Source organism: Schistocerca serialis, chromosome 5 (genome assembly GCF_023864345.2).
Source record: "Schistocerca serialis cubense isolate TAMUIC-IGC-003099 chromosome 5, iqSchSeri2.2, whole genome shotgun sequence".
Lineage (NCBI taxonomy): Eukaryota > Metazoa > Arthropoda > Insecta > Orthoptera > Acrididae > Schistocerca > Schistocerca serialis.
Window position 1 is genome coordinate 56,883,934 of NC_064642.1, and position 7,702 is coordinate 56,891,635.

A 7,702-nucleotide genomic window follows, 5' to 3' on the forward strand; every position below is an offset into this window, starting at 1 on the left:
ACAGCTTCAGCGTCCAGAATGAGATTCTGACTCTGCGGCGGAGTGTGCGCTGATATGAGACTTGCTGGCAGATTAAAACTGTGTGCCTGACCGAGACTCGAACTCGGGACCTTTGCCTTTCGCGGGCAAGTGCTCTACCAACTGAGCTACCCGAGGACGACTCACGCCCCGTCCTCACAGCTTTACACAGAGTGAAAATCTCATTTTGGAAACATCCCCCAGGCTGTGGCTAAGCCATGTCTCCGCAAATCCTTTCTTTCAGGAGTGCTAGTTCTGCAAGGTTCGCTTGGATAGCTCAGTTGGTAGAGCAATTGCCCGCGAAAGGCAAAGGTCCCGAGTTCGAGTCTCGGTCAGGCACACAGTTTTAATCTGCCACGAAGTTTCAACTCCAGCGTCATCCAGAACCAGCATCGACCGTCCCTGTTTAACCGACCAAATGCAACGGGCATGAAAGTCCATCCCACAAACTTACACGCGGCACGTGTAGAACACAATTCATGCACGTTTGAATGCTAGTATTCAACATTCTCGCGGTTACACCAGTCATTAATGCACCAGGATTTCACATTTGCAATGACTTATCTCGCGCTTACATTAACCTGTGATCTTGCAGTGTTAATTAAATACGTTACCAAGATAAATGTATTCTGGAAATTTCATTACTCTGCATTAATTATTGTTTCGTGTTGTGATTTCTTATCGTCAGAAGCAGAATATTCACGGAAGCTAGGCATCAGTTATTAAATCACGCGCAGTGGCCAAGCGGTAGTGACTTCGCCCTTCGACTTGCTACTTCCCCTCTGCGTGACTGTGAGTCGCCCAGTCGGCAGGGTGAGGTGCGGACACAGGCTGACAGCCGGCAGGCGAGATAATTGGCGGACGCGTGGCGTGGGAGGCACTGGCCGGCTCGCCGGGACCCAGATCCGCCGCAGACGTGCAGGCTCCGCAGAGCACAACGGCGCCGCCCGCACCGTACTGCTGGCTCTGTGCAGCTCGCGCGCACACGATACTGCGCGCACCGAGGCCGCAAAAAAGAAGAGATCTCACGCTACTCGGTAAACCATGCTGCGACCCGGAAACAGGACAGCGCCACATGGCTGTGCAGCAGTGTCTCTGGATGTCAACAACCAACAGCCAGTGTGTCGCAGTGTTGTTGTTGTTGTTGTGGTCTTCAGTCCTGAGACTCGTTTGATGCAGCTCTCCACGCTACGCTATCCTGTGCAAGCTTCTTCATCTCCCACTACCTACTGCAGCCTACATCCTTCTGTATCTGTTTAGTGTATTCATCTCTTGGTCTCCCTCTACGATTTTTACCCTCCACGCTGCCCTCTAGTACTAAATTGGTGATCCCTTGATGCCTCAGAACATGTCCTACCAACCGATCCCTTCTTCTAGTCAAGTTGTGCCACAAACTCCAAAAAATGGTTCAAATGGCTCTGAGCACTATGGGACTCAACAGCTGTGGTCATAAGTCCCCTAGAACTTAGAACTACTTAAACCTAACTAACCTAAGGACACCACACACATCCATACCCGAGGCAGGATTCGAACCTGTGACCCTAGCGGTCGCGCGGTTCCAGGCTGTAGCGCCTATAACCGCTAGACCACCGCGGCCGGCGCCACAAACTCCTCTTCTCCCCAATTCTATTCAATACCTCATCATTAGTAATGTGATCTACCCATCTAATCTTCAGCATTCTTCTGTAGCACCACATTTCTAAAGCTTCCATTCTCTTCTTGTCTAAACTATTTATCGTCCATGTTTCACTTTCATACATCGCTACACTCCGTACAAATACTTTCAGAAACGACTTCCTGGCACTTAAATCTATACTCGATGTTAACAAATTTCTCTTCTTCATAAACGCTTTCCTTGCCATTGCCAGTCTACATTTTATATCCTCTCTACTTCGACCGTCGTCAGTTATTTTGCTCCCCAAATAGCAAAACTCCTTTACTACTTTAAGTGTGTGATTTCGTAATCTAATTCCCTCAGCATCCCTCGACTTAATTCGACTACATTCCATTATCCTCGTTTTGCTTTTGTTGATGTTCATCTTATACCCTCCTTTCGAGACACTGTCCATTCCGTTGAACTGCTCTTCCAAGTCGTTTGCTGTCTCTGACAGAATTACAATGTCATCGGCGAACCTCAAAGTTTTTATTTCTTCTCCATGGATTTTAATACCTACTCCGAACTTTTCTTTTGTTTCCTTTATTGCTTGCCCAATATACAGATTGAATAACATCGGGGATAGGCTACGACCCTGTCTCACTCCCTTCCCAACCACTGCTTCCCTTTCATACCCCTCGAGTCTTATAACTGCCATCTGCTTTCTGTACAAATTGTAAATAACCTTTCGCTCCCTTTATTTTACCCCTGCCACTTTCAGAATTTGAAAGAGAGTATGCCGGTCAACATTGTCAAAAATTTCTCTAAGTCTACAAATGCTACAAACGTAGGTCTGCCTTTCCTTAATCTTTCTTCTAAGATAAGTCGTAGGGTCAGTATTGCCTCACGTGTTCCAACTACAACAAAAATACGAGTAAGCAGAAGCGTCGCCACTGTATGTGTTAGTCAGTGGTATTATTGTTTACACTAGGGTACAAAAAAATCGTGGGATAGAGATATGCAAATATTCAGATGGCGGTAGTATCGTTTACAGAAAGTATAAGAGGGCAGCGATAGAGCTGTCATTTATACGCAGGTGCTTCACGTGAAAAGGTTTCCGATGTGAATGTGGTCGCACAATGGGAATCAACAGACTTCGAACGCGGAATGGTTATTGGGTGCAGACGCGTTTCGGAAATCTTTAGGGAATTCAATATTCGGAGATCCACAGTGTAAAGAGTGTGCCGAAAACACCAAATTTCTGGCATTGCCTCTCACCACGGAAGGCGCAGTGGCCGAAGGCCTTCACGTAACGACCTAGAGCAGCAGCATTTGCGCAGGGTTGTCAGCGCCGACAGACAAGTAACACTGCGTGTAATAACTGCAGACATCTACGTCAGACGTGCGACGAAAGTATCCGTTAGGACAGGGCGGCGAAATTTGGCGGTAATGGGCGGTGGCAGCAGACGACCGACGCGAGTGCCTTTGCTAACAGCACAACATCGGCTGCAGCGGCTCTCCTGGTCTCGTGCCCACATCGGTTGGACACCAAACGACTGGAAAACCGTGGCCTGGTCGCATGAGTCCCCATTTCGGTCGGAAAGAGCTGATGGCAAGGTTCGAGTGCAGCGCGGACTCTACAAAGCTGTGGACTGAAGTTGTCCATAAGCGCTGTGCAAGCTGGCGGTGGTCCCATAATGGTGTGGGCTGTGTTTACACGGAATGGACTGTGTCCTCTGAACCGACCGTTGACTGTAAATGGTTATATTCGGCCACTTGGAGACCATCTGCAGCCATTCTTGGGCTTCATGTTCCCAAACAACGATGGAATTTTTATGGATAACAGTGCACCATGGGGAATATTTTCATGGCATTAACGAGTCACACCAAATACGTAGTGTGATAAAAATTTAACAAGGAGTAGGAGGCTTACAATTTTGAACAGTTAAAAATTGGTTGGATGAAATCAAAATTAGCTGTATTTCTCTTAAGGATAAACGACGTGACGGACCTCCTAGACAGCACCCACAAATGAAAACAAACATGGCAATATGATATTAAACTATCAATGATTAAAGGTCTGTGGAATATATGACACCTTAAACATATCAGGAGAAAAACTGCAGTGTGTGTGTGTGGGGGGGGGGGGGGGGGGGGGCAATAGGGCCGCTATCGGCGATTACTGCAGTGAGTTCAAATTGAAGGATTAACTAAATCTATCTAATTCGAGGAACCTTTGTTCAAGTTGAATGCCCCATTTGCCGAAGGATGACCAAAAGCAAGTGTGAAAACTTGTGCCTCGGCAGTGTTAGGATTATATAAAAAAGAATTAATCCGTTTTTCGTTTTGGTTTTGAATGTGATGTGTCCCACCACGCCAAGAACAAACCAGTATCCATAGCATATGGTGGAAACTAATATTCCTGGCGAAGTTGTGGCAAATTTGTTTTTGTGGTGCGAAGGAAGCTGATCAACAATAACTGGCGAAAACTGCGATAGTTGTTTGGACCAACCGGACAAAAAAAAATACGTGAGAGGAGGCTGAAAACGGAAAAACTAATCACTCATCGGGACAACGCCCCTTCCTACATAGATGCGTTGACAATGGGCAACGAATTCACAAAATTTGGTACCCTTTGACGCCTACCTGTTATCAAATTCAAGGAAAAACTCTCAGTCCAATGGAAAATTTACAGCAGTCGTAGCTGAATAAGCCTTCCAGTGGCTTTACCTTTTGGATTCACACAGCAGGGAATATATCTGTTCAATGCAAAAATATACAAAGCACAGTGACCGAAAAGGGCTTACGTCCATAAATTAGTTTACTTTGGCAAAAGAAAACCTTCTTTTCAATTTTAGATAGATGTTTCTGTTGCTCTTGTACTGACCTGTAGCAACTTTCTTATGAAAACATTTGTTCACGTTACTGTACCACTCTGGGTAGACAGTTAGAGAAAAACATCTGCCAATGAACAGCCAGGGTGGACTAGAAATCCGCTATCAAATGAGCAGACATTAATTATGGACGAAGACTATGGGTTTGTGTATTTTGATAAGTTACTTGTTAATATAAACTGTGAACGAGAAAATGTGTGCACAATGAGACCACAGATGATAAGCTTCACCCTGTTCATGTGAATGTCTAATTCTCTTCACATATGCATCGTAGCCAGGTAGTCGAAATGCTCCAGTGAAGCGAGCGAGGTGGCACAGTGTAAAAGACACTGGACCCCTAACCAAATCCACACCGCCAGTTTCTGATTTAGATTTTTCGTAGCCGTATTGTATTGCTTGAGGCGAAAGATTCCATTCCCCAGTTCCTCTCCAAATGAAGTCAGATTTCAATGACCTCGTTATCGGCGAGACATTAAACTCCCTCCCTCCTGTCAGCTTTGACATGGTTGATGATAACCTCAAGAGATATTCAAATAGTTCAGAGAGTTTCGGGTAATTACGTGGTCGTTCCCTGCTCACATCAACCTTCATTTGTCACGGAAGAGAATATTGTTGCAATACGAATACTGGTGCTGGTGTACTGGCACGTCTAACTCCACGAGACGAGGTAATTCCTTTGCCTCCTCGTTCGCGCAGCTTACACACCTCTACAAGAGTATCAGTGAGCAAACTTTATAGTGAAGTCCTTCTGCTTCAAAGAAACGCTCAGAAATTGTGAAGTGGATAGTACTTCTACCTGAATATCAATGTTACAGGAAATAGAATCTTAATTTATAACTTCATTGTGTGTATTTGGCTCAAATGGCTCTGAGCACTATGGGACTCAACTGCTGAGGTCATAAGTCCCCTAGAACTTAGAACTACTTAAACCTAACTAACCTAATGACAACACACACATCCATGCCCGAGGCAGGATTCGAACCTGCGACCGTAGCAGTCGCGCGGTTCCAGACTGTAGCGCCAGAACCGCTCGGCCACCAGCGGCCGGCTGTGTGTATTTAAAAAGGCATGTAATAGTAAGGCAGCCACGATATGATAATAAGAGAATGATGGCTTTTTTCTTCGCTCCAAAGAGAGTGATAAAAAAAGCGGTCATTAGAAAGTGCTGCGCGGAACAATGCCTGCCTAAAAGTCGCTGACAATGATTTCCAGATGATCATTCATTTCGGAAAAACAGTCCTATGTATAGTATAGTTACTGGCACTGTTTGTAGTTGAGAACATTCGTAAGGACATTAGCAGCCAAGAAACTGGAATCTCACTGCGCTCAATTTTTTTTCCTACCTGTCACGATTAAATATTGAGGATCAAGTCCGCCTGCTTAGCTGGGTGGTAAGGTGCTCGCCTCCCATGCAAGCGGGCCCGGGTTCGATTCCGTCTGGGTTGGAGATTTTCTCCGCTCGAGGGCTGGGTGTTGTGTTGTCCACATCATCATTTCATTCTCATCACCGGCGCGCAAGTCGCCCATTGTCGCGTCGAATGAAATAAGAGTTGCACTCGGCGGCCGAACTTCCCCGAATAGGGGCCTCGCGGCCAACAGTGCCATACGCTCCTTTCATTTCATTGAGGGTCAAGATTTACGCTTAAATCCATCAGATAAATAACGTAGAATTATTTGTTAACCTTATCTCACATTTTCGGGATTACGTTGTAACGTGTGGTCTTCTCGTGTAATGCGGAAGCAGCCGACTTCTTGTAAACTCAAGGAACTTCATTGCGTTTTATATATAAATAGCGCTACTCTTAGAAAGCTAATTGTTAAATGCGAACATTTTTTTTTAGGTTAGGCTTTACCGTGACTGTTACTGACATTAAATGAAACAACAAGTTCACTGTTACCAGTCACCGTTTATTTTTTCACGACGCGTTTCGAAGGTTTAAACCTCCATCATCGGGTGGATTTATATTAGTTAGTATTACATATGTGTGTATGTTGTGTTACGACATTTGGAGGAGCTTGTGGCACTGCCTAGTGGAGAAACAAGACACTATTTTAGAATATGGTTTTGGATAACTTTTGACAAAAAAGCCTATAACATTTTACCTAATTGTTATTAGCAAGTATGAAGTTTAAGCCATTTTAACATTTCACCTGATTGCATAAACGACTACGAATGTTTAGCTGTTTTAACCTTTCAAAATTGGATTTATATACCGTCTGAAGTACACACACATATATTTGACACCTCAAAACAAACACCTCCAAATGGTTTAAACGATTATTCTGTAATAATGTTGTTACAATGTATATTCTTTGCACTTTGCGATTATCTCTTCTGCTGTACGAACCTTGCACCCAGCTGATTCCAGACGCCATATTTGTTTACAAATGTGGCAGTATACATGTGAAGTGTTATGGCAGAAAAAGGAACCTGTGACCACTGGAGGTACTCTAGTTTACTTATTAAAGTTTACCATTAAATATCAGTTTAATTTTTTGTGAAAAGTTATCCAAAACCATATTCTGAAATAGTGTCTTGTTTCTCCACTAGGCAGTGCCACAAGTTCCTCCAAATGTCGTAACACAACATACACACATATGTAATACTAACTAATGTAAATCCACCAGATGATGGAGGTTTAAACCTTCGAAACGCGTCGTGGAAAAAATAAAACGGTGACTGGTAACAGTAAACTTGTTGTTTCATTTAAAGCTAATTGTTGTTCATTTCTTAAGTTTAAAATACTTACAAACGCTCATATATTAGCAGCATGCTCTAGCATTGCACATTTGTCTCGCAGTATCTTACGCAATGTTAGTTTTCAATAACTTAGACTTTCTGCACTACTCGAATTTTTACTGACCACATATTTTTGAGCTCTTATATTACCGAAGTTGGCATTATCAGCTTCCATCGTTCAAAATCATATCCAGACTTATTACAGAAATTATTCGCTCAATCCTAAATCGACTTAGTTCAGTTGCCACTGGAGTCGTGAAGGAGTTACGAATGCGCGGCAGTTCATTAGTGTGCATAGGGTCAGTACTTGAAACCAGTTATGCACACACGATCTACACTATAATAGATTCCGATGTTGTTACGAAAATGTTAACTTATTCCAGTTAAAGAGTTCTACATAACAGACGACACGACTACGATCGATACGATTTTAAAATTTATCCTAGACTTATTGAA

At 43.8% G+C, this 7,702-nt stretch overlaps 1 non-coding gene across 1 annotated transcript; it reads left to right on the forward strand.

The window, feature by feature from the left end:
* The first annotated feature begins 284 nt into the window (after nt 1–284).
* Nucleotides 285–357, forward strand: Trnas-cga (transfer RNA serine (anticodon CGA)). Its single transcript has one exon. It is a non-coding gene; the product is annotated as a tRNA-Ser (tRNA).
* Nucleotides 358–7,702: the final 7,345 nt, after the last annotated feature.